Here is a 26,973-nt window from a genome sequence, read left to right as displayed (position 1 = left end):
ACCAAGACTTCAGCAATGTCAACCACCCTTCTGGACTCAATTTCCTCACACATTTACACGAATGACTGAGGTGGAACTTATTACAGTTGAATTTAGTGACATCTCTAAATTTCTAAAGACAAGTCATTTTAAAATTCCTATTACATGGCAAGCTGAAACACAACTAAGCAAAACACTGCCTGTGAGTATTTCTTAGGAAATGACTTACCAAAGAGATGGAAATGCTTCCTCATTCATAGTCATTACAAAGTAGATGTTTCTATGTAGATGGAAATTTTCCCTGCTGCTTTTCACTATTAATACGCTTATAATTAATATACTTAACAATTTTTTTCTTTAGGGACCTGATGTTTCTTTTTAAAAACAGTGCCTGTCAAACCACAAATCATGGATCAGTCTGAAATAAGGGAAACTGCATTGCATTTCTCTGTGGCTAACCTCCAAATCTCTTGCCCATCCCCGGCAAAAATTAACATGGTTAGGTTCTCACAGTCCTATAGGAGCCATTTCAGACGGGGATCCTGCGGCAGAAAGACGTGGGAAAGAAGATCTGGGTTCAGCTCTGCACGCTTCCTCTCCAAGCTGAGTGTCCTAAGAGGGCCAGTCTCACCTGAAGGGCAGAGTTTTTCCATGTACAATCAAAGAGCCACCAGCCACACCTGGTGTGCCTGATTGACTGCACCCTAGACCTCCAGAATCATCATCTCAGGGTGACTTTCAGAAACCTGCATTTTAGCAGGCTCCCAAAGTGATATTTATACAAATTCAAGGTTGAGAACTCCCATCACTGGCTTCATTTTCTCCATCTACAAGTGAAGGTAACAAGACTTGACCATTAACTCTAAATTCTCTTCTGGATCCTCTTCACAGTCTGTCATATTAAGACTCAGCAGTGCCATCATTTTACCAACATTCTCATACAGCTTTACCTTGGACCCAGTGTGGCCACCTTCTTCTATACAGTCTACATGGCTACTCGGTTCCACATATATCTATGCGGCTACTGTTTGTATCTATTCTATGGAGCTACTCTGCTCTACATATAGTCTATTACGTGGCTACTCTGTTGATATATATTCTACGTGGCTACTTTGTTCAACATATATTCTACAGAGCTACTTTGTTCTATATTCCACATGGCTACTCTGTTTACCTATACTCTACATGGCTATTTTGTTCTCCATCTAGTCTACACGGCTACTCTGTTTATATATATACTACATGGCTACTTCGTGCTTCACATATTCTCTGCCTGCCCTGCTCTCCCTTCACCACCTCCAATACAGCACTGATCTCTCAGTTTCTTCCCCAGGCATTCTTCTATTTCAACACTGAATTCCCCTCCACCCAGTTCCAGAGGCCTTGAAATCCATATTACCCACAGCCCCCAAGATCACAGATAATTACCTCCCAGCAATGTCTCATCACACATTCTGGATTTACCAAGACCCTACGTGTTCACCAGCACTGCCCTCCTTACTAGTGTTGGGCGACGGTTATCTGTCATCCAGTAAGGCTCAAATGCCAGTGAGCTAATAGCATATTGTAAATACACCACTTTTAAATTTTTATAAATTTTTCTTCTGCTTTCTTATATCCTACTGCTGCACAGAATCATTGACTTTTGTAACTGAAAGGATCCCTAAAAGTCATTGAGTCCAATATGACTCCCTTGACCACCAAAGTTCAAATTAAGCAATGGAAACCCAGAGAGAATGTCATGTTTTGTTCAAGATCACACAGCTATTTTTGGCAAAACTACCCAAAATGCAGAGCTCTTAAATCTACCCAAAACCCAGAATTCTAGTTTTGTTTTGTTTTCTTCCAAAACAGTATCTTGACTACTTGGATTATTACCTCTGACTAGACAAATACCAAGAACAATTCAATCAAACACATACAAACACCTTTCAAATAGTTAACTCCTTGTTGCCTATCAGAATGGAAAAAAAGTGGAGGCACTGATAAAAGTCATACGTGTCCCAAAACACCACAAACAGCAAACCTTATGGAATGATCACTTTTATATAGTTAATAAGGAATCCAACTGGGGGCAGGGAGAGGATGCAAACACATATACAGCCATTGTGTGGGCAATGCAGCCATTCAGAAGATGAACCCCAAGAATGGTGAGGACAGAGCGTTACATTTCAAGAAAAAATGAGGGGTTAGGAGAAGATCAGGGAGAGTTTCAGAAGGATGACATTTAACATGAGCCTAGCAGGCTGAGGAAACCAGTGCTCTCCAGTTATAATAATAAAATTCTGATTTTTTAAAAAGTAACCTGCTAGCAGGGGTTGGTGTATACATAATGAATGGATCCAGTCCATGGTATTTCTCATTTTCTTTTACATCTTATGTAAAATGAAGTTATTTGCCCACATGATATGCAGTGCACTTCCCAATGAGAAGTTCAACAGACAGTTGTGAAGGGAGAGTTACTACAGATGACTATGGTTTCATAGAACGATTAGGATCTTCCACAGGGCAAGTTCAGAATGGACCCGTTCAATGGGTAAATATTCTGGTTTCTGATTTGGCTAACATTCATCAAGGCTTCACGTTTTCATACGGTAGGTACTGATTCCACAAGTTTCAAATGCCACTGGCACACAGGATAACTTAATTCATTTCAGTGTATTCCGGATGTGTTCTTCCTTGGTTTCTGTTCATATGTATAAATGCTCTCTTATGAAAGTATAAAATCCATTTTAAACAAGCCTCATGGGGCTTCCCAGTGGCGCAGTGGTTGAGAGTCCGCCTGCCGATGCAGGGGACACGGGTTCGAGCCCCGGTCCGGGAAGATCCCACATGCCGCGGAGCGGCTGCGGCCGTGAGCCATATGAGCCATGGCCGCTGGACCTGCGCGTCCGGAGCCTGTGCTCCGCGGTGGGAGGGGCCCCAACAGTGAGAGGCCCGCGTACCGCAAAAACAAAAAAAACAAGCCTCATGGTTATCCAGAGTGGTAAGGGTAAATGTGACTGTTACTCTATCAACCAAGCCCTGGCATGAGGCCTGAAGAGGAAGGTTAATGAGAAGAATTTGATGCCTCAGCTGCCAGAAGACACTGGGACTCATTAGAGAATAATTTTATTTTCTCCCTGAAGAATCTAAGGCCCTCAAAGGTTTAGCCAAGTTGCCAAATGAGTAAAAGGTGTATTCTATACCAGAGTCTAGATTAATACTCAGTATAATGATATTGCTACTACTCCACACTTCAGATGGAGAAACCTTTATTTTTTAGCACTTTATTATTGATAAAGAGTCAAATATTTGGCAAAGGGTCACTCAACTTCATAATCACCAAACAATTTCAAACACGTAGAAATTTAAAAACAATTTCAATGAGCACTTCCTGCATTCTATCGACCACCATTTAAGAACAGCCACAAAGGCACCATGCTGGCCCTGGAAGAGGTACAAAAAGAAAATAAGCAAAGCACTCCCTGTGTGATGGAGAAACTGCCCACAACTAAATATCCCACGATGAATGCCACAACTGATACAGACCACACAGGACCAAGTGCCTGGAAGCACAAGAAAGAGTGCTTCACACTCAGAGGAAAGGCTTCGCTGAGTCTCAATAAAAAATGATAAACAGCTGACCAAACGGGGAAGAACCATCAAAGGGAAGGACAGAGAGAACAGTGCAAAGCAACGGAAAAGGAACGGAGTATGGCCTCTACTTTGCCAGCCCAACTCCCAGCTCCATCCTGCTCACCATCCTTATTTTACATAATTTGATACAGCCAGATCCGATCTACAGGGAGGGAAGAACAACTAACACTTCCTGAACTCTCATCCTGGCAGGTAGGGTTCTAAGCACGTTATGTTAATTAGTTCATTAATTTCTCAATTCTCCAAATAATCTTCTATGAGGAAAGCACTGCTGTCACCCTCCTTTCAGATGTAAATCCTGAGGCACAGAACACTCTTTACAAGACAAAGCTATTTTGAATTTTAAAAATGATAACAGGGGCTTCCCTGGTGGCACACTGGTTAAGAATCCGCCTGCCAATGCAGGGGACACGGGTGGAGCCCTGGTCCAGGAAGATCCCACATACCGCGGAGCAACTAAGCCCGCGAGCCACAACTACTGAAGCCGCGTGCCTTGTGCTCCGCAACAAGAGAAGCCACTGCAAGGAGAAGCCTGCGCACCGCAACGAAGAGTAGCCCCCGCTCGCCGCAACCAGAGAAAGCCCGCGTGCAGCAACAAACACCCAATGTAGCAAAAACTAAATAATAAAATTTTTAAAAAATGATAACAAAATACTGCACAAAAATTCATCACTATATTTTAAAGGCTAAAAGATTTGGGGAATCCTTAACTTTTACCAGTTTGAGAAGATTTCCAAGCTTATTTTCTATATGCCATTTCCCAAACTACTGATGACAAAATTCTAGTTTTCCATCCTATTCCCAATGCAAAGGAATCACTTAGTAATGGGAACTCTTAAAGAACCATGTCCAAGAGACACATTCAGAAATCTAACCGTGAATTTAAAAGAAACCTTGTAATCCAACACCACAAAAACACAATGAAAGCTGCAGTCCAGATTCTGTTACTCAATCTGCAAACCTCCTAAATGGAAACGAAGCAGACCCATTTCCAGCTGGATGGAATGCCTGGAGAGGAGTGGGCCGGATCCCAGGCCAGACGGAATCCAAGATAGGAAATACATTACACGCTCCTGGCAGGGAAACTTCTGGAGCACCAGCCTTTGTCTCCTGACCTCAGTCTGTGGGAGGGCTTCGGAAGGGGCACTTTTTGTTCTTTCTTAAAATTCTGAACTAACTCATAAAAGCTTTCAAATTCTACAGTTTTTTTTATTAAAATCCTCGATGCATTTACGATTGGAGACATGCTAACAGTTGAGACAGAATGGGAGAGAGGAAGGAACACGCAGTCAGACAGACCTGGGTGAATCTCAGCTGTGCGACTTCCTAACTGTGTGAACTTGGGTGAGGGGCCCCCGCAGGTCCCCAGCCTTCTCCTTCTGCATTGCTGAGGTCTGTGAACATCCTTAACTGGATCCACTGCCCCTTGCCCACCACACTCTTCCTCGCCAAGTCCATCCCACCTCCTTCAGATCCCAGGACTCCGTCCCCTTGTGTTTTCCCACTGCCCAGTCCAGCTGCCTTTGACCATCTGCACGATTACAACTGACCATCTTTCTGGCGGTCTTGTTTTCTTGAATCCACTCACCACACTCTAAAGAGGGACTGGTCGAAAGTGCAAATCGTTCCTCTGCCTAAAGCCAAAGTGACTTGCTTTTATGTCACTTGTCTTTCTTCTCCACCTGAAGAAAGTCCTTTATTCAAGTCCAGAGACTCAAGATACTTAATACACTTTAGGGGTCACCAAATGCCTGTTCCATGTGGAGGGACAGTTGTTTAGGCTTCGGTTTCCTCCTCATTCCACGAGAGCCTTGCTGCTCTACTCAGAGGAATAAATGGGTGATGCGTACAGAAAGCCAGTACAGTGCCTGGAGAGCACTTCCCGCCACACAGTCTAACCCTTCAGTGTTCTAAAGTTTGCAAAGTGCTTTCACACGTGTGAGCTTGTTCGATCCTTCTAACGACTCTGCGACTCAGGAGGTTACAGGAAGAAACTGAGGCTGGTGATATCCAAGGCTTGCAGAATCAAGGCTGGGCTGTGGACAAACCTACTGATTCCATATCCTGAGTTTTTCTACTGATGCCTCTCTGTGAGGAGTTCTGGCTTCTTTTACAGAAAACATTTCTTACCCATCTCTTTTTTTTTTTTTTTTTTTTTTTGCGGTACGCGGGCCTCTCACTGCTGTGGCCTCTCCCGTTGCAGAGCACAGGCTCAGGACGCACAGGCTCAGCAGCCATGGCTCACCGGCCCAGCCGCTCCGTGGCATGTGGGATCCTCCCGGACCGGGGCACGAACCCACGTCCCCTGCATCAGCAGGAGGACTCTCAACCACTGCGCCACCAAGGAAGCCCTCTTACCCATCTCTTCCATCAAGTTTATCTAACATTTTTATTGCATTTAAGGAATACAAACACATAGGCCAAATTCCACTATAATGACTCCAAAGGACTTTGGTTTGTGCTATATCAAATAATTACTTTAAATAAGTAAGCTTTCAACTGGCTCATTCATTCATTCCTTCACTCAGCAAATATTTATCACCTGGCTACTTCACACAAGGCATTGTGTTTGGTGCTGGGAATCTTCCCTTTCCCTGAGATATAATTAGTCTATACCTTCAAGATTTCCCAACTGAAGCCAACAATGGAACATACAGAAGCTTGAATACATAAAAGCACTTGAATAAATAAAGCAATGAACTAAGAGCCAGGGAATCTGAGTGCTCACCTTGGCTGAGCTCCTACCTAAGCTCTGTGACCTTGGACAGGTCCCTGGTACTACTTTTCCTTACCTATAAAATGGGAAAATTGGTCTATATTATCTTTAAAGTTATTCTATGCTATGAATTCTAGAGAGTCCAGGATTCCATACAACTGTCAAATTCTTTTGATGTTTAATGGTATACGATTTTTTTTTTTTTTTGCGGCACGTGGGCCTCTCACTGCTGTGGCCTCTCCTGTTGCAGAGCACAGGCTCTGGACGCGCAGGCTCAGCGGCCGTGGCTCACGGGCCCAGCCGCTCCGCGGCATGTGGGATCTTCCCGGACCAGGGCACGAACCCGTGTACCCTGCATCGGCAGGCGGACTCTCAACCACTGCGCCACCAGGGAAGCCCATGGTATACGATTTTATACCACCATGTTATAAATTTTGGTGAGATGATCCACATATAGACTTTAGCTTGACAAATATCTCTAGATTGCCCACAAATTGTTAGAAGTTTGAAACTACATACAAATTTGGAGCATTTTTAAGAACCTTACAGCCAACTGAGCTTGCAAACTGCCTCACATAAAAACTGCATTTTCTGTATTGTGTAAACTGCAATCTTAAATGCCGCTCTCATTTGAAGAATCTAAATAAATTAGATTCAATGCCTTCTTTTCTGATTCTTAATTCTGTGATGTCACTTTAGGATGACTGGGGCTTGTGTACAAAATGGCACCTCCACCAATGTAGTAACACATGTTCATGGAAGCAAAGCTCTTTATGGCCTTACTTTTAAGAGTCTTATACCCTTATCTCTCACATTATCTCTCGCATCAAATCATGATTAGATGCATAAACCTTAGAGCCTTGAAAGGCAGTCAACTGAGGAGGCCCACCACGTGCTGGCACACATCTCGGATGCCCACCTGTGAATTTACAGCCCCAGATTCTTCCCTGTAATCAAAGATAAGACACCTCTTATGTCTGGCTGGTTCAAGAATCACTTGAACCAGCCAGACATAAGAGCAAACCAAAGCACATTCCTATATCCTGACTTACGTGAGGAATTTGCCCCTAAACTTCGGCTTCTTTCTAGACGTCTGTAGAGACGGTGCTTTCTTTTCTCTCATTCAAGGAATCTTAACTGAGCTTCTGTTCCGTCAGTCTCTGTGATGGGTGCCGAGTTGGGTAAATTAGAAAAGGCGGCCCCTTCCAACAGAGAGGAGGGCACCAGGGGCTTGGTGAGTGGAGTGTAAATTGGATTTCAGCCTCCACTTGCCGACTGGACAGGATAACCCTGTGCAGTGAACAACTCACAATTTTACAAGGTGGCATGGCCAGAGGTGTTTAAAAAAAATCACGTTGTAGTAGAGACGATGACTACTAGAGAAGAAAGAGCTTAACTGCCGAGTGATAATGAGGAAGGAGAGCTTACTAGAGAATGCATCTGACTGACACATGAAGGACGTGTGAGTAACCAACAGATGGACAAGTGGAGCGAGAAGAGTATAAACAGAATGCTCATTCATTCCAGACAGTGGTCTGGAAATGACAACTTGGAAGGAGTCTGATGAGGCTGGGTGTGTGTGTGTAAGGGGGAGGGGGGAGGCGAGACCTGGAAGGAGTCTGATGAGGCTGGCTGTGTGTGTGTGCGTGTTTGTGTGTGTGTAAGGAGGAGGGGGGAGGCGAGACCTGGGGAAGAGTCAGGAGAGGAGGCTGTAAAGGCAGGCAGGGGCCAGATGATGAAGCATTTTATACGGCAAATTAAGGTGTCAAAACCGGATTCGGAGATCATTAGGGGCTCGTTTTGCCGCTGTAAATAATAACTCTTCTTGGATTATACCTTGCCCTGTTTTTTCACATTTACCAATCACAAGGTAATTAGGGGCTCTGATTCCCTAAAGCAACAAGTCTTACCCTGTAAGCTGAGCAGGTGAACTCCAATGGAAAAGAATTCTGCTTTCAACACAGCACCAACCTTGATACTACATTTTTAGAATATAAAAACCTTAAAGACAAAAAAAAAAAAAAAAACTTAAAGAATACCAGAAGATGTTTTGAAGTGTGTACATACACAGGTTCTATTGGTTATGCTCAAATGATAAGACCAGAAATTGACGCTTTTCATTGAGCTTAGGTCTGAAACATTTATAGCATATGGTCTGCACCTGTAAGAAACTTGGAAGACTAAAAACTTTTATTAGAGACCCTCCAGCTTAAATCTACTGGAGAGGGACTGGAGATTACCAGGTGCCGTCCGTTACAATAATTATGTCAGCGGCATTTGAGGGACGGGTGGTAGAACGGGTGAATAAGCATGAGAAGAGAACCCCAAGACCTTGGCCACACAGTGAATAAAGGTCTTACCGCGACGCAAGGCTGCCTAGATTACAACTGTCACCAGGCAGCCTCTCACAGGGCCCCCGCAGAGGCAACGCGAAGGGAAATATCTTCAGGACCAAGCAGCCTCCCCTCCCCCCAATTAAGTAAAGTTACCCTATTTTGCTATTTTTAAAAGTATGAAGACGCATGGAAGCTCATCATGGTAAGTTTCACCGTTTCTTAAAGAGAAACGACGCCGTGCAATCGTACCCCACCCCCCGCGCCCGGACCTTTACGCGGCTGCCGGCCGTCAATTGTTGGAAGAATGGCCTCTTTTCTTTCTAAACTGTTTTTGGTAAATATGATCCGTTTGCGACACGACGTGTCGGCTTTCCCAGAAACTTGGCACCTGGGCCCCTCGGAGCAGAGCCGGGCGGGGGCAGCGGCGGGACTCCTGCCCCTCCCGCCCGGTGGCCCCGGGCTTGGGGGACCCCTGGGCTCGGCGACCTGAGCCGCGGGCGCAGGGTCCGCTCCCCCAGGACCTTCCAGGGCGCTGGGCCACCGCACCCACGAGACCGGGCTCGGGGCGCGGAAGCCCGAACGCGGGGGTCGGGCGGGCCCAGGGGCACCGCGAGGGCCGGTGATCTGGAAAGCGTTTCCTCCGCCCGGCCAGGCTGCGCGGGGTTCCGGGACGCGCCAGGGAGCTGCCACCACGCGCCGGGTTGTGCCGGCTCGGCGACCGCAGCCGCAACCCTCGGCTCACCGCCCGGGGCAGGCGCCGGAGGGCGCGGCGAACAAAGCAGAGGAGGTGGGCCGCCCGCCCCGAGCCGGGGTCCGGCCTCGGCCCCCGCCTCCCCCCTTACCTGGGTGGAGCGCCCGGCACCCGCCCGGGCCCGAACCGGCGACACGGCCGTTCCCGCGGGGTCCCGGGGTCACGCGGGGCGGCGCCGGCCGACTTGGAGAAGTTGCCAGGGTCACTCCGTCCCGCGCGGGCGCTGAGCCTCCAGCCGCCGCCGCTACCCCTCGCCTCGCACGCAGCGCCTGTGGCGGCGAGAGCGGCCGCACCTTCCTCCCCGGCCGCTGGGCCCGCCTCCTCCCCGCCCCCGCCTCCCAGCCCAGCCATCCCCCGTCCTCCCATCCCCCCACCAGAAGTCCCCCCGCCCCCCCCGGCCCCGCGCCGGCCCGCGCCCATCCCCCGCGGCGCCCACCGCGCCAGGCCCCGGACCCCGCAGCCGGCTCCAGGGGCGGCCCGCGCTCCCGCCCGCGTCCCCCGCCGTAGCCTCCTGCGCTTTCTTTCTAGGACTTCCCAACTAACCAACACCGAGAACTCCACGAGCTTCGAGTAAGCGCCTACCATGAGCTCGGCGCTCTGCCTGCCATCGTGGATGCGGTGCGTAAGGTCCAGTGCCTTCCCCAAAGAGCTGAGAGTGGGAAGACGCTTACTCGGGTACCACTAAGGACAGAAGCAGGCGGAATCTGAAGCCTCGTGCAGGCAGGAGAGACTGTTCGCCCCCTAACCTTCCTGAGAAGGGAGAGAGGGAGGAGCCGGAGGGTCCGGGAGAATTCGGACTTCCCAGGTGGAAGCTGCAGGGTTTATTAGAGAAACCTGGGGAATCCAGAGGGCCCGGATGATGGGGAGGGGAGGACGCTCGGGAGAAGCGGGAGTGAGGGCTGTGTTCCCACCCTCGCTGTCCCTGCCTTTACAAAGGCTCTCGCGTAGAGAGGAGCGGGAAGGGGGAAGAGTTCGTGTGCTGGTGTTGGTCCCGCAAGGAGGAGGCGCCAAGACAGGACTAGATACGGAAGAATTTGCTTAGGGGAAATGGCTGTGGGATTAAACGCCAGGGGCTTCCAGAGCGCCAGGCTTCGCGCGAGTCAGATCCCAGTGAAGGAGAGAGGGAAGCAACATCCCAACTTCCCTGCAGCCTCAGGAAGATCATGGGTGAGTCCTACACCCAGTGTTACCCATCACAGGGGGCCCAGTTCTCCTCGGTACCCACCTGCCTGAGCATCCGTGTCTCTACCAGCCCTTAGCTGGGAGCAGCCAGATGAGAAGTGTGGCCTTGGGCACAAACCCAGAGGTGAATTTCAGAGCACAACAGCCAGGGCCCTTCCTCAGTTAAACTCCCAGAAAGCTGGAGATGGTTGGAGATCTTCCAGGAAGATTCCCACAGCTGGCGATTCCCCAGTCTACAAGACACGTGGAATCAACTTTCCCACACACACCTAACAATTTTTAAATGAAGCCCCAAGGGTTTGCTGTGTTCAGACAGACCTGGCTCTCCACTTTCTACTGCCACAGGCTCTGGCCACACTGACCCCTCTCCACTACATAGGCTCTCCCTGGTCCTGTCTCCACTCGGGCACACGTGGCAGTGCCTCGGGGAATGCCTCCCACTCCACTCACCCTCCAGTTCCCAATTCAAGCATCACCTCCTCTAAGGAGCTTTTTCCCCTTAGCACAGAGCTACCACACTAGGATCTTCTTTATATGTTTTTCACCCTTGCTTCTTGTATCATGTTTTTTCATGCTGTTTCACAATGTTATGTTTTTGTTTTTGTTTTTTCTGATTATACAAGTAACACGTTCATTGCACAACTTAGGACATATAATCCAAATGTCTCCAATTCCTCCAGTCTTCAAGGGACACCTTCCCTTGATAGATAAGTAATCAGACTCTGAGCCCCATCCCATGTGTATCAGTCTGGATCCAATCAGAAGAGAGAAACCACACAGCAATTAAGTGGTAAAAGTTTAATAGAAAGAATTATTAACTACGACAGGATTTGGAGCAATGAGGGATTGACTGGTTAGAAGTAAAGAGAATGCAAAAGAAAATAGGAACAGCAGATACAAAGACTTTTAAAGCAGCCACTACCCCTGGGGCCGAGATAGAACACCCAAGGATAAGGGTGCTCCCTTATCCCTCCCCTACCCTAGGCTCAGACCCAGACCTTGTTGGGGAGAGCATGGCTATGGTTCACTAAGTGCCAGGGAAGTCACTGTGGTATCACACCAGTGGAACTTGCTGGAAATCTACCCTCTAGGGTGTGGGGAAAGTGGTATAGAGGGAGATGTCTCATGGAAGCAGTTCGCTGCAAAACCACCCAGAAAGAGAGGCGCCAGAAGAAGCCGGTGGCCACTGGGTGCTGCCCTGCACTGCGGGATCCTGGTGCTGCAGAAACCCCTCAACAGGCAGGAGCCACAGGCAAGCGAGGCAACTAGCAGGCAGAGTTCTGCCCTCCTGCAAGTTCTCCCCACACCCTGTACTGACAAAGCTAACGACGAGGCAGCTGGCAAGGGAAATTACATAAAAGGCCGAGATCCCTTTTTACAGAGATGGCAAAAAGGATGAATTTGGAGCTGACAGGCAGTGAGTCAGTGACAGGCATGCTGTGCAACCTCAGAAGAGTCCAGGCGTTGTCCAGTTTCCCCTCCCCAAATATGCCTGCCCGGTACTTACGGTCTTCTCTCCAAATCTCGCCCTGCTGGCCCTTCTTCCCTCTGCTGGCCTTTCTGTTCCTGACTCCCACTCCCCCGGCTGCAAGCTGCCTCTTAGCATTTTCTCCTCCAGTTTTGCCCCAAGGGGGAGGCGTGGCCTCTTCCTTGCCTCGCTTCTCACAGCACGCTAAGACCAAGTTGTGAGGTCACAGTTCACATCGGATTGAACAGACGTCTTGGGGAAACGGAAGGGAATTACAGGAGGGGAAAAGAAAAAAGCAAAAACCAAGTAATGGTCCCAAAGAGACGAAACCATCCAGAGCCTCTCTCTCCTTAGTCCAAGCCCCATCCAGGGCGCCAGTGTGTACCCCCGACCAGAGTCCAGGCCGCAGTGCCATCCGGGCCTAGCGAGGGAGAGAAAAAGTGTCTCCACACTTTTAGTGCCGCTAAATAATAAAATAAAAAATAAATATGGAGTGTCTCCATAATCTTAGTGCCGCTCCATTAAATAAAAATAACCTGCGGAGATGAAGCTCTGTCTACAGTCAAGGTGAACATTCGCATGATTAGGAAGTGAAATTAGCCCCCAATACTGAAACTCGTTCAGTTATTAATCCATTTACGGAGCCTTTACTCGGCACCTGGCACTGTACCAGGCAGTAGGGATATAAGCTGTGTCACCGTTACAATCTGTGGGAGACAGATAAACAAATCATTTTACAAGTAGTTCTGTTTGTGTCTCTGCTAAAGATGCAGAGCATATAATGAGAGTTAAGCTCTCAGGGATTAGAGGGGGCCCAGCTGAGCTCTGAAGGATGATTGAGTTGGATCGATCATTCCAAGGAAAGGGAATGGTGAATTTGAAGCCCTGAGGTGCGACAGAGCTGGGCCCATTGGAAAGGAAGGGAGTAAGGATAGAGCAGCCAGAGATGAGGCCAAAGAAGCAGAGAAGAGTCAGTCACGCATGCTTTTGTTGGCATGTTAAGAATTTTCGATATTATCCTTTGAACAATAAGAACCTTCTGAAAGGTTTTAAGCACCAGTGTAGCTGGGGGGCTGGGGGCTGGAGAAGAGACTGGAGGGTATATTTGGGAGAGGTATGCAGAGAATATACAAGACTAGTGTTCAGAACAGAGTTTGAACCTGGAGATGAAGACAGAGAAATAACCAGCCCGGAGCAATCCAGTCTAACCCAGGGCCTGCCTGAGATGCCTGCGGGAAAGACTGGGAAAGAGACAGAACTCTCGCGAGATGGGGTCGAATCAGCAAAGAAAGCTGAGGGGGAAGAGCCAGGGAGCTGGGGGACCATCAGGAAGTTATGCTGGGTCATCTTCATTATGAAGCAGGATCACTTCCCTGTAGAATAACCAAAGGCCCAATTAAAGCAAACCTACTCTCAAAGGTAAACTCAAATCTCCACCCCTGGCAAAGACCAGAACAGCCTGTTTTTAAAAGAGGCGGCCCCAGGGTCCTCCCCATCCACTCACTTCATAGCCACCAAAACTCTTTAGCTACAGTATCCTACTATTCACCAAAAAGTTAAATATTAGCTGTAACCCCCCTCCCTAGAAATAACCATTCTGTCATATTCTCTTGCAGACTCTTCATACTTAAATTACTCAGATCTAAATTCCTTGCAGTAAGGGATCAGCCCAATTCATCTGTTTATCCCCAGTAACTTCGTACCTTTTCTGGCACCTAGAGGGTATCTAGCAATGTTAGCAGAATTGAAATTCATTTCCAAAATCCTTCCAGTACTGGGCAGGATTTCGTTGGACTTTCTGGTAGTGGGACACTTCAAAAAACAAGCCATCCTTCCTCTGTACTATGTCAGAAAGAGTTTTCTTAAAACACCTTTCTAGTTTTTGGAAGTTTTTTGTTTGTTTTGGAAGTTGTGGGGGGTTTTGTTCCCTTTTCTCTTTCCCAAAACCTAAGGAAAGAGAATCTTCTTGCCAAGTAAACTCTCTGCCTCAGCCCGGGCCCCGCCAGAAATGACATTAGAACACACACACACACACACACACACACACACACACAGTGGAATACCAGTCAAGAATGACTATTTAAAAGGAAACGAAATTGAGTTATTTGTAGTAAGGTGGATGGACCTAGAGTCTGTCATACAGAGTGAAGTAAGTCAGAAAAAGAAAGACGAATACCGTATGCTAACACATATATATGGAATCTAAGAAAAAAAATGTCATGAAGAACCTAGGGGTAAGACGGGAATAAAGACACAGACCCACTAGAGAATGGACTTGAGGATACGGGGAGGGGGAAGGGTGAGCTGTGACAAGTGAGAGAGTGGCATGGACATATATACACTATCAAACATAAAATAGATAGCTAGTGGGAAGCAGCCGCATAGCACAGGGAGATCAGCTCGGTGCTTTGTGACCGCCTGGAGGGGTGGGATAGGGAGGGTGGGAGGGAGACGCAAGAGGGAAGAGATATGGGAACATAGGTATATGTATAACTGATTCACTTTGTTATAAAGCAGAAACTAACACACCATTGTAAAGCAATTATACTCCAATAAAGATGTTAAAAAAAAAATGACTGCATTTAATACCTGTCTCCACGGAGCTCAAATTCACTTTTACAGCTTGTTTGGGGGCAAGAAGGAGGATCCCAGCGCTGGTTACTTCCACTAAGTGCTTTCCTATTACTTCAGGCCCCGAACTAACAGGCTCCATGCAGCCTCCCTCCCAGTGCCCCAGGATCCAGTAAACAGACAAAGACCACACTGACTCCAGCCCAGCGTCTCCCCAGTGTAGGCAGGCATCTCTGCCAGTGGGTCAGGCTAACTTTGGAGAAGTCAGAGGATAGCCTTTTCAAGGGAGGCTGCATCTCTCCTTTCTGAAGATCATTGGCGGAAAACAAACGGTTCTTTTAGCGGCTGTTTCAGGAGCTTGCTCGATCTACTTCACGGCACTTTTCAAACTCCTGAAAGAAAGAAGGCAGTGGGCCTGATTACAATTCCAAAAAGCTGCGTTTAACCCGACAGTCCGGATGCACCCTGCACTGCCTGCCAACCATTTGCACGTGTGTATGATGTATAGCGGGAGGCAGGCGGTACACCTGCTCGCAGGGGTGATGGGTCTTTCTTTCTCTTGGATTCCTTTGACCCATTTTTCCTTTCTGCTGACAAGTGACTAGAAGCTAACTGATATATTCTTGAAAGAAAAATGAAAAACAAAAGGTCACCTGGGCTTCCCTGGTGGCGCAGTGTTGAAAGTCCACCTGCCGATGCAGGGGACACGGGTTCGTGCCCCGGTCTGGGAAGATCCCACATGCCGCAGAGCGGCTGGGCCCGTGAGCCATGGCCGCTGAGCCTGCGTGTCCAGAGCCTGTGCTCCACAACGGGAGAGGCCAAAACAGTGAGAGGCCCGCGCGAACCGGAAAAAAAAAAAAAAAAGGTCGCCTGATAGGATTACTACCCCATGATAAAAGGTCTATGTTTGTTTGGAAGATTGCTCAAGATTCCAGGTCTAAAAAATCTCATTTAATCCCACAGAGACTCTCTGTTGGCCAGGGCTGATCCTGTCTCTACTCCATCCCTGAGCTGGAAAGCATCTCCCCACATCTCCCAAGAGGAAACAGAGGTCCTCAGTGCTCCCTGGGAAGTATGCTACGCATATTTGTGAGTGAACTTTGAGTGCATCAGCCCAAGTTACCAATGCACTGGTCTGGCTCCTGCGTAACCCATATGCAGACACCCTCCAACACCCAGTGAAAGACTTTTAACCTTGGGCTTCACTCTCAAAAGGCATATCCTTGAAAAAAAATGCCCGTGACATTGATTGTTCGAAGTTGCTAAAACTCATGTGATTTTAAGTTTGTTTCATTTTTCATAATTTATAAATAAACTAAGTCTGATAAACATATCTGAACATGTAAAAGTTAATATTTTCTGAATCAAAATAAAGTACCAATTATAATGCTTATAATACTTTAAAGATGTCCAGTCAGTTCTTGCTAGCCAGCTGGTTACACAGCCAGCCTTACGTTTCACTGAAGCCCTCAGCCTAGGAAATGTGTTTACTGAACCCATAAACTTTCCATGAAATGCAAAACGTACACAATAGGAACAAGTCTTTTCTCTCAAGTTTCCCTTTATGGCCCTGAGTTCCACTGTTTCAATTCCCTTGTGCCATTAAACTTGTTCTTGGACTTTGTTGCAGGTTCTCTGGTTGGACTCTTCCTGAATTCCTTGTACTTCCTCCCAGCCCTGTTCACTCTGTTGGGCCATTTCCCCTCCCCCCTCAACGTCACAGTCTTCCTCACTCTCTGTTCTATCACTGCTGCTGCTTATTATTATTGAAAGTATTGGGGTTTGGGATTTGCATGTGACAGTTCTAAGTGGGTCGGAAAGGAGGAAAAACAGATCAACTTCTGCTCGTGGGCAAAGATAATTTAAACCACATCTGAAGCTCAGGGTGGTTGGCGTGGAGCCATCTGATGTATGGACAAGATCCTTCCAAGGGAAGTGAGTTTTGAACTTAAATGACTCAGAGAATGGACTTCCGCCAGGATATTAGAACTAGCAGCTTTCTCCTCGTAAGTAGAGCTATGAAATCCATTTAGGCATACCAGTGTGTAGTGGGAATAAATCACATTAACTGTTATGTACATCCTCTAAAGGTTATAATTTGGTGATGATATGTAATTTGTGGGTTTCAGTTTCAAAGCTGGGGGATTAAATGAGCTGAAACCTGACCTTGAGCTCAGATATCTCCTTGGTCCGATACATCTCAAAAGAAAGGAAAAGAAAGTCTTAGGATGACCTATAACAATTATAGTAAATATTCATCAAATACATACTATACATCACAAACTTACATATATATGAAATAAACATATTTGCATGTCAGTACCTATAGACTTACTTGATTCTTTTAACAGCTTCATTCTATTGCATTTTTAAAAAGAAATTTACAAACTTGGGTGATAGAATGGGGAAATCGTGTCATGCAGAAAAAAAACCCTGCTTTTTAAACTCTGTATCTTGCACATTATATAAATACTTAGTGAATTAACAGATATGTAAATTAATAAATCTTTATTGTCTTAAGTTAGAGTAATAATACCTTGACCTCGTGGCTACTGTTTGCTTTTTCACCCTCACTTTCTCATTAAGCTTTAAATAAGCCACAGGCTTTCAAATCCACACTCCAGGCTTTTAAATTGATACAGTTTTCAATAGGACTATATATAACCTTTCTATAAGAGGTTAGGTTTGTATCTTTACACTGTAAAGAGCAAGTTTCCATAAAAAAAATTTTTAAATCACTTTGAAATGTTCTCTTCTAGATTTTAAAACTACCATCAACATCTGTAGTGGTTCCCCAAAGTTACAGGATTAATGAGATCTTTCTGCCCACAACTTTTCCCTGCTATTGTGTCAAGAGTTTTGAAAATATTTCTATTTTACCATTTTTTAAAGGAAAAGAAAGAAAAGAAACATAATTGTTGTCTACTCTTTATGCCTCTGGAATAATCTGCATTCTTCCTCACCTCCACCTTCCATCCCCTTCTCCCAACGAGGGATGGGGAACTCTGTTTGCATATTTTCTTCTTATTCCATGTCATTGTAATGAGAGTCTCAGCAAGCATACTTTCCCTTGTGGAATTCACTAATAAAAACAGACAGCCAGTTTTAAACAAGCAGCCCCGAGAATAGGAGACAAGCAGAAGCTGGGTGCAGGGAGCTGCTTTGCTTTTTACCTCTAGCCTCACAGATTGCCTTTTTCATCATATGCTCTTAGCCCACAGGGCCGTAAGAGAATTTATAAAGCAATTTTGGATCCTTTGAAATAAAGGGACCCAATTTGTCACAAGCTTTTGACAATTTCTCTGTTCAAGTATTGATACAATTTCCTACAGCAAGAGGATATTATCAATTTGTGCAGAGTCCTACCTGGACCTGAAATTCAACTGAGAAAGGGACCCTCCCCTGATGACTCTCATTAACCAGCAGTGCTCCCGTTGCTACCTGCTTGCGCAGAAACCCGAAGGCACTCCAGGTTTACCTACTGCAGGAGGACGTGGTTGAGAAATCCATCTTCTTTTCACTGTGATGAGGTCATGAGAAACAAGCCATCCCGAGGAAGTGCTAGAGGTACTTCTGTGTCTCCCCAGTATCATCCCAGGGGCAAGCTGAACGGGGGGTGATTGACAGGCAGTGGTGGAGACCTGCTGTTAGCGCATCCGTCTACCAGCTCCTGTGAAAACGAGCCCAGGAACAAGCAATAAGTCTAAGAGTCACCCAAGTGCTTCACAGCCTCACGGCCCACCACCCTCGGCCCCTTCCCTGCCTGCTAGCCCCGAAGAAAGTTACATTTTGTCCCTATTTCATTTCCAATCCAACACGATTCCATTAAAAAAAAACTTACTAGTGGGGCAACACCCCTCCCGCCCCCCCCCCCCAAAAAAAATATCCAGAGGATGATGCCACGCTACCCTGACTCCCGGCCCTGGAGGTGTGGCCTTTATCCACCCACCTCGCCACTGTGATGCCTCCCCAGATGAACGCCTCCTCTATCCCGCCTCCTGCCTCAGTCAGTAGCATCCCTAATTTCCCAAGCTGCTGGGAGCCGCCTTTGACCTCTCCTGACCTTCACTCCCACAACCATCTGGTCTCCAGTCTTCACCTTGTTACCTCGTAGACAGTTTCCAATCCTCTCTTCCTGTCCACCACCACACCCAGCAGTGCTGCCCGAAGAGTTGCAGCCAACTCCCAGTAATGCTCTCACGCTTCAGGACCCGGCAGAAATGGCATCTGTCTGAGCATCATCTAGCAGCCGTCTGGGTGGAACCAGCTCTATGCTTCCCAAGCATGAGACCTCTTGTTCCCTCACCCTTGCCCCCTCCCCAATGGGACAGTGGACCTTGGTTGGGGAGGGCCGGTCGGAGGTGTCCTGGTAAGTGGCCAGGGACTTGGAACATCCCAGGCACTACGGACCCTCGCTCCACAGGGGGATATCTGTTTCCTCAGCGGAGCTGTGTTCAACTCTCGCTGCGTACACACCTTTTGCAAAGCCCAGTTCAGTGATGTGGCAACTAAATGCTTTGCCCTCGGGGGCAAGAATCTCCTCTTTTTTTTCCTTCTGTCACGTTAGATTCCTCTGTTAATATGTCTAACATAACTGGGTTCTGAAAATCTCCTCTCTCCTCTCCTCCGTCATCCGGGAGCTGGGGACTGATAACCGCCTCACTGTCTCAGGCTGCTCGGCTTCTTCCCCTGCGGCTGGAGATAAAGAAGGCTGTCAGAACTCTTCAGGGATGCCAACTCTTGCCCTCACCCTCTGCCTGCCAGAAGATGGTACATGGTCCACAGAGGCTCCCCTTCCCTAAAAATTCAATCCACTTCCTTTTTTGGCCAGATCGCCCTCCATCATCCCAGATGTGGTCACACTGAAAATGTCCACCAAGCTCTGACTGGCAGACATTTTCAAGGAAAGTGGATAGAGACATAATGGGAGGAGAAGCGTCCCCTTCTTACACTAGCCTGGCGACCCCAGGAAATGACTTACCCCTCCACGTCGCTGTCACCTCCTGTGTAAAATGAGGATAATAATAGGTTTTACCTGACGGAATCGTAGGGGGATCAAACGAGTCTGTATTTGTAAAGCACACAGTAAGCTCTATCTAAGTGCTTTACAAGCTAAAAACAGCTGCGGGATTTCTCTTACCCTGACGCTTTCTTTTACTTCAGTATATTTTCAAACAGGAAAAGTACACAATAAGTGGCATAGTGTGGGCGCTGCCCAGCGCTGGGGGTCTTGACTGCTCTTTGACGCACCGATGTCTGAATTCGTATTAATACAGCCCTGGCCACGCTGTGGAACAACACAGATGATTTTAGCACGAAACCAGCACTGCATGAAGAAACCCAACCACGCACTAACCTGACGGGAGAAAAGTCACAGATTGATGATATACTAACATTTCTTGAGCACTTGCTCTGCGCCAAGCAATAGCATCAGGGCTTTAGATAATTGACTTCACTTGCATCTTGTAACCACCTAATGAGGTAGGTAACACTATTAGCCCATTTCACAGATGAGCCATAACTTGGGGTTTAAAAAGGAGAAGCAGCCTGCCATGGTCACAGAGCTAGTGGTCAGCTGACCCAGAGTAGATGGGCCTCACCACCAATCATATGGGGGAAAACAGGACTCTTTGTTTTACTAATGAACTCCTTTCTATTTTGAAGATATAGTTCATGCTTTCTAAGTTAATTGTCATCATAGCAACATGGACGCTCATCAAATATTGCCTGTTGATGATTATGATGACCTTGCGCTCAGCCACACTGGGAAGCTGGCCACGGCCTTCCCTGTTCCTTCCTCACCTCTCCCCTAGGCCCAGGACAGAAATCACACAACAAAAATCTGCCAGCTGTTGCTAAGAGCTTAAGCTGTGAGCTGAACTTTCTTGGGAGATATTTGTGCTTTAATTGTGAAACGGATGACGCCTTCAAGAAGCAAAGGAGTGATGCCACACGATGGATCTCAGACACCTGTACAAGCAATCTGACCGAGGAGGCCTCCCCGGAGCCCTTCAGTCACCCCAACAGATTGACCCTGATGGTACACGTTTGTATGAGAAAACACTGTACCTGTCACTAATTCCCTTCCTGGTGAGACCTTGACCTGTTTGTTGTGGTTGTTGCTTTTGTTGGTTTGTTTTACTGCAAAGTATACTTGGTTGTAAACTGTATCTGTTTCCTCAGTTGGTGCGAATTCTGACTTGAGCCAGTTCAGGCTAGCTTCATGACACAAGAACCAGGAGAGCAGATAAACCCGGGGAACTGCTACATGGAGAGAAGCACATCAGGGTCGCCCAGATGCAAAGGTGACATGAAAGGTTACCCTTGTAAGGAATATAATACGAGCTCAATGCCTGAGTTAACATAAAATGTGGGGACAGGTACAGAAATCTAATTGTCTTTCCTTTTCCATCACTGGTCTCAACTTAAGTTCATCAGCCCCCATTTCCAGTTTGTAGTTGTACTCGTTTGCTAAGGCTGCCCTAAAAAATGTCCACAAACTGGGTGGCTTTAAACAACAGAAACTTATTGTCTCGTAGTCCTGGAGGCCAGAAGTCTGAAATCAGAGCATCTGCAGGACCATGGTCTCTGCGAAGGCTCGAGGGGAGAATCTGTTCCATGCCTCTCTCGTAGCTTCTGGTGCCTGTAATCCTCGGACTTCCTGGGCTTGTAGGAACATCACTCCCATCTCTGCCTCTGTCGTCAACGTGGAATCTCCCATTGGGTCTCTCTCTTCTTTTTCTTCTTGTTTTTAATGATTTGGTTTTTTTGTTTGTTTTTCGGTTTTCTTTTCTTTTTTTTTTTTTTGGCCGCACAACACAGCTTGTGGGACCTTAGTTCCCGGATCAGGGATTGAACCTGGACCCTTGGCTATGAGAGCACAGAGTGCTAACAACTGCACCACCAGGGAATTCCCTCTTCTCCTCTTCTTTTTTTTTTTTTTTTTTTTTAAATTTATTTCTTTATGCGTTGGGTCTTTGTTGCTGCGCACGGGCTTTCTCTAGTTGCAACGAGCGGGGACTACTCTTTGTTGCACGGGCTTCTCGTTGTGGTGGCTTCTCTTATTGCAGAGCACAGGCTCTAGGTGTGTGGACTTCAGTAGTTGTGGCACGCGGGTTCAGAAGTTGTGGCTCACGGGCTCTAGAGCACAGGCTCAGTAGTTGTGGCGCACGGGCTTAGTTGCTTCGCGGCATGTGGGCTCTTCCTGGACCGGGGCTCAAACCCGTGTCCTCTGCATTGGCAGGCGGATTCTTAACCACTGTGCCACCAGGGAAGCCCTCTTCTCCTCTTCTTAAAGGGACACCAGGGCTTCCCTGGTGGTGCAGTGGTTAAGAGTCCGCCTGCCAAGGCAGGGGACGCGGGTTCATGCCCCGGTCCGGGAAGATCCCACGTACCGCAGAGTGGCTGGGCCCGTGAGCCATGGCCGCTGAGCCTGCGCATCTGGAGCCTGTGCTCCGCAACGGGAGAGGCCACAGCAGTGAAAGGCCCGCATACTGCAAAAAAAAAAAAAAAAAAAGGGACACCAGTCATATTGGATTAGGGCCTACCCTGATGACTTCATCTCAGCCTGATTACCTCTGCAAAGACCATCTTTCCAATAAGGTCACATTTACAGGTACCAGGCCTTCAACATATCTTTTGAGGAGACATGATTCAATCCAGAACAGTTGTGGAAAAAGAAATCTCACCCCCAAAGAATTTCAGTCCCTTCCGGCTTAAAAATCTAATCTCTTTCTGATATTTAGTTTTCCTCAGTTCCTGATCTCTTTTCTTCTTCTCTCTAGACGTAAGTAAGTTCCAGGAGGAGGCTGGGTGTGGGTCAGGCCAGTGCTCTCGAGAAGCAGGGCCAAGCCGGCCTGCGTGAGGGATGCGCTTGGCAGACTTGCCCCAGTCCTCCCCGAGTCTGTCTTGCCTGGACCTGGGCATCGGCCTTGGTCTTCGTAGCAAACACTGCCATCACCCGTCCCACCATGGACTTCCATCAATAGGACTCCACAGACTGTGTCCTCCTTCTCTCAACTGGGAGGCCTCCCCCCATCTGTCGGGCTATTTTCAGCCCAGCTCTGTGCTCTGCTTTGAGGAATAGACAGGTTTTGGAAGTCCCCTTCCACCGCACTTGGGGCCCTTGGGCACACAGGACTTGAGAGCTGTCCTCTGGCTATCAGTCTAGCTTTTTATTTTTCTTTTTCAGTTCACTGCTCCACTAGATGGGGGCTTCCCAAAGTTTCTGTGGGCTAAACCGGAGGGACACGCTTGGGGATCCCCAAGCTTTTCTCTGGTTTATTTTTTGCCCATCCCCGGGGACAAGGCCCAAGGGTCAGAGGGCAGAACCCCACACAGCATTTCTCATCCTGCCTTTATCCCAGCTCCACACCAGCTCAGCCCCAGCCCAGGAAAGGTGTTTCTCTGCTCTGTGTGTGCAGATGGCCCTTAAGATATCAGACATGCTTCTCTAGTCTACAGTTTTCCTTGGAAATGCCCCAAACCAACAGTCTCTTTTTTTTTTTTTTAATTTCTTGGCCACACCCTGCAGCGTGTGGGATCTTACTTCCCTGACCAGGGATTGAACCCATGCCCCCTGCAGTGGAAGCGTGGAGTCTTAACCACTGGACCGCCAGGGAGGTCCCCCCCCTCCCCGCACCTTTTTTTTTTTTTTTTTTTTTTTTAAACCAACAGTCTCATTCTTGACGTTTTGCTTCTGGAGATAAAGGAACAGCTTATATTAGACTAACCCTTCTGATGCAAACAGCTAGCAGGAAATCCAGATGAGCACACACTCACGTGCTTGGGAGTCATCAAAGAGCTGCCCAAACACTGAAGTCTTAGACCAAAATCCCTGAGAAAAGGGAATTTTGGAGGGAGGAGCACAATGTCTGGATTCCTTTTCCCCTTGAGGCATTTTCCACTCACTTAGTTGCCAGGACAGCCAGAGAGAAGGTATCTGTTGTGATAAGGATCCCATAAAGGTCTGCTATCCAGAATATATATAAACGTTGATGATTCAATTAATTAAAAAAAAAAAGTAAAAGTCGGACTTCCCTGTTGGCGCAGTAGTTAAAAATCTGCCTGCCAATGTAAGGAACAGGGGTTCGATTCCTGGTCTGGGAAGATCCCACGTGCCGCGGAGCAACTAAGCCCGTGCGCCACAACTACTGAGCCTGCGCTCTAGAGCCCGTGCTACGCAACAAGAGAAGCCACCGAAATGAGAAGCCCGCGCCCCACAACGAAAAGTAGCCCCTGCTCGCTGCAACTAGAGAAAGCCCACGGGCAGCAACGAAGACCCAACACAGCCAAAAATAAATAAATGAAAAGATAAATTTATATTAAAAATTCATTGCAATTAAAAAATACGCAAAAGATTGGACGTTTACTACACAATAGAAGATATTTAAATAGCTAATAAGCACTCGAAAAGATGCTCCACCTCACGCATAAGGCCACAAAGAGACCCCATTACGTACCCTCCAAATGGCTAAAATTAAAAAGACGATAATATCGGGCTTCCCTGGTGGCGCAGTGGTTGAGAGTCTGCCTGCCGATGCAGGGGACACGGGTTTGTGCCCCGGTCCGGGAAGATCCCACCTGCTGCGGAGCGGCTGGGCCTGTGAGCCATGGCCTCTGAGCCTGCGCGTCCGGAGCCTGTGCTCCGCAACGGGAGTGGTCACAGCAGTGAGAGCCCCGCGTACCGCAAAAAAAAAACAACAAAAAAACCCCGATAATATCAAGTGTCAGCAAGGACATGCGTGAGTCTCATAAATTGCCGGTGGGAGCATAAATTCATACAAACACTTTGGAAAAACTTTTTGACAATAACCACAAAAACAATAGCTGCAATGACCCAGCAATTTTCCCCCAGTCTATACACCTAACAGAAATGCACTTAGAGTGTGCACAGTGTGGGTGTAAGAATGTAGCATCATTACTTGTATGAAATAGACCAAATGAGAAACAATTCAAATGTCCCTCAACAGTAGAATGGATAAATCAAGTGTGGTATATTTATATTATGGAATACTGTACAGCATAGTAAATTAATCAACTCATGTATGAATCTTACAAACGTGATGTTGAGAGAAAGAAGGCAGACATAAATTAATAGGTACTAGGTGGTTCCAATTATATAAAGTTCAAAAATAGGTGAAACTAATTTACCGTGTAGGAGTCAGGAGAGTGGTTACCTTGGTGACTGTGAAGGGCAGAGAGAAGGGAGGAGTTCTGGGAATGTTCTATTTCTTGAACTGGACTGTGGTTCCACAGGTGTGTTTATTTGAGTAAACCCACAAAACTGTAACTTACGTCCAGTGCATTTTCTGTATTTATGAAACTGTAATAAAAATATTGTTTAAACAAACATTTCTCACATAGACTCTTAAGATTGAAATTTAGAGCTATCGCTCCTAGTACATCTCGTCTTTGTGTAAAACAGGATATAAGCATCATTAAGACTGAAATTGTGGGGCTTCCCTCGTAGCGCAGTGGTTAAGAATCCACCTGCCAATGCAGGAGACACGGGTTTGAGCCCTAGTCCAGGAAGATCCCACATGCCGCGGAGCAACTAAGCCCGTGCATCACAACAACTGAGCCTGCGCTCTAGAGCCCGTGAGCCACAACCACTGAGCCCGTGTGCCACAACCACTGAAGTTTGTGTGCCTAGAGCCCACGCACCGCAACTAAGAGCAGCCCCTGCTCACCGCAACTAGAGGAAGCCGTGCACAGCAACAAAGACCCAACGCAGCCAAAAATAAATAAATAAATAATAATTTTAAAAAAGATGAACATTGCTTTTTAGGTCTAATAATTAGACCGGGTAATACTTGCCTTCAGGCAAGTCCTGCTCAGGTTGATCACCTTCAAGTTGAAAGTCTTGAAGTGGGATTCATAAATCAACCCACCTTCTTGAGCTCACCTCCAGACTTTACTTGTTTTAATTAGGTATGAATGTTCTTTAATTCCTCCTAGAGTCAATCAACAAAGGAATTATTCTTCCGTGAAAAACAGACTTGCCCTCGCAGTGTTTTTTTGTTTTTGTTTTTCAGTTTGGAGTATACAAAGACAGCACTTTTTCTTTTTTTTTTTTTTTTTTTTTGCGGTACGCGGGCCTCTCACTGCTGTGGCCTCTCCCGTTGCGGAGCACAGGCTCCGGACGCGCAGGCTCAGCGGCCACGGCTCACGGGCCCAGCCGCTCCGCGGCACGTGGGATCTTCCCGGACCGGGGCACAAACCCGTGTCCCCTGCATCGGCAGGCAGACTCTCACCCACTGGGCCACCAGGGAAGCCCCCGACAGCACATTTTTATTCAGGGTCTTGCTCGAGGTCGAGGATCATCACTTCTCCTCCAGACACCCAGATCTTTCTTGTCTCATAAACTTACTTTCCTTTGTACCACTCACTCCTTTGCCACTTAGAACCCTCCTGGCATTGTCAGTTGCCTTTTAATACTGTATCCCATCTTGGCCACAGGGACTGTAGCAGCCTGAAAGGCAGAGCGCACCTCACACCACTTTTTTTTTTATATATAAATTTATCTTGTTATTTTTGGCTGCAGTGGGCCTTCATTGCCGTGAACAGGCTTTCTCTAGTTGCGGCAATCAGGGGCTACTCTTCGTTGCGGTGCGCGGGCTTCTCATTGTAGTGGCTTCTCTTGTTGTGGAGCATGGGCTCTAGGCGCGTGGGCTCAGTAGTTGTGGCGCACGGGCTTAGTTGCTCTGCAGCAGGTGGGATCTTCCCAGACCAGGGCTTGAACCCATGTCCCCTGCATTGGCAGGCGGATTCTTAACCACTGCGCCACCAGGGAAGTCCACGTCACACTACTTTTTAAATGCCACCGGCCTTGGTGGTATCTTGTGCAGTCACTGCCTAGAATTATTAGCTGTCAGACGGATAACAAGCCATTTTTCCTCCCTGATCTCTGGAGGGGTGAGGAAGGAAGCACAGGAACAGCCTTAGGTTAGCTGAATATTTTTAATATAAGAACTTGTCACACTGCATGGAAGTGACCTAAGTGCCCATCAACAGATGAATGGATAAAGAAGATGTGGTTCATATATATACACACACACACAATAAAATATTACTCAGCTATAAAAAAGAATGAAATAATGCCATTTGCAACAACACGGATGGACCTAGAGATGATCACACTAAGTGAAGTAAATCAGACAAAGACAAATACCATATGATATCACTTATATGTGGAATCTAACTAAAAAATGATATAAATGAACTTATTTACAAAACAGAAACAGACTCACAGATTTTGAAAACAAACTTATGGATATCAAAGGGGAAATGAGGGGGAGGGATAAATTCAGAGCTTGGGATTAACATACAC

At 47.2% G+C, this 26,973-nt stretch overlaps 2 protein-coding genes across 17 annotated transcripts in view; both read right to left on the bottom strand.

Annotated features, from left to right (window-relative positions):
* Window positions 1-9,704, bottom strand: part of TIAM2 (TIAM Rac1 associated GEF 2) — a 237,245-nt gene extending 227,541 nt beyond the window's left edge. For 5 of the 8 annotated variants that reach the window (XR_012324921.1, XM_073789759.1, XM_073789762.1 and 2 more), the window contains exon 1: window positions 9,513-9,698. The gene's annotated coding sequence lies outside the window, so the exon portion shown is untranslated. Of the gene's footprint in view, window positions 1-8,244; window positions 8,336-9,512 lie in introns of all 8 variants that reach the window. The other 3 variants (XM_073789760.1, XR_012324922.1, XM_073789764.1) reach the window with 3 other exon arrangements.
* Window positions 9,705-14,625: 4,921 nt separating this feature from the next.
* Window positions 14,626-26,973, bottom strand: part of SCAF8 (SR-related CTD associated factor 8) — a 199,270-nt gene continuing 186,922 nt past the window's right edge. For 4 of the 9 annotated variants that reach the window (XR_004529298.2, XR_004529292.2, XR_012324923.1 and 1 more), the window contains 3 exons: window positions 19,119-19,929; window positions 18,121-18,312; window positions 14,626-15,034 (listed from right to left, as the gene is read on the bottom strand). The gene's annotated coding sequence lies outside the window, so the exon portion shown is untranslated. The remainder of the gene's footprint in view (window positions 15,035-18,120; window positions 18,313-19,118; window positions 19,930-26,973) is intronic. The other 5 variants (XR_012324925.1, XR_012324924.1, XR_012324926.1 and 2 more) reach the window with 5 other exon arrangements.

The sequence above is a fragment of the Tursiops truncatus genome, chromosome 12 (genome assembly GCF_011762595.2).
Source record: "Tursiops truncatus isolate mTurTru1 chromosome 12, mTurTru1.mat.Y, whole genome shotgun sequence".
NCBI lineage: Eukaryota > Metazoa > Chordata > Mammalia > Artiodactyla > Delphinidae > Tursiops > Tursiops truncatus.
The sequence above is the reverse complement of the archived record's forward strand: the minus strand, read 5'-3'. Positions and strand labels throughout refer to the sequence as shown.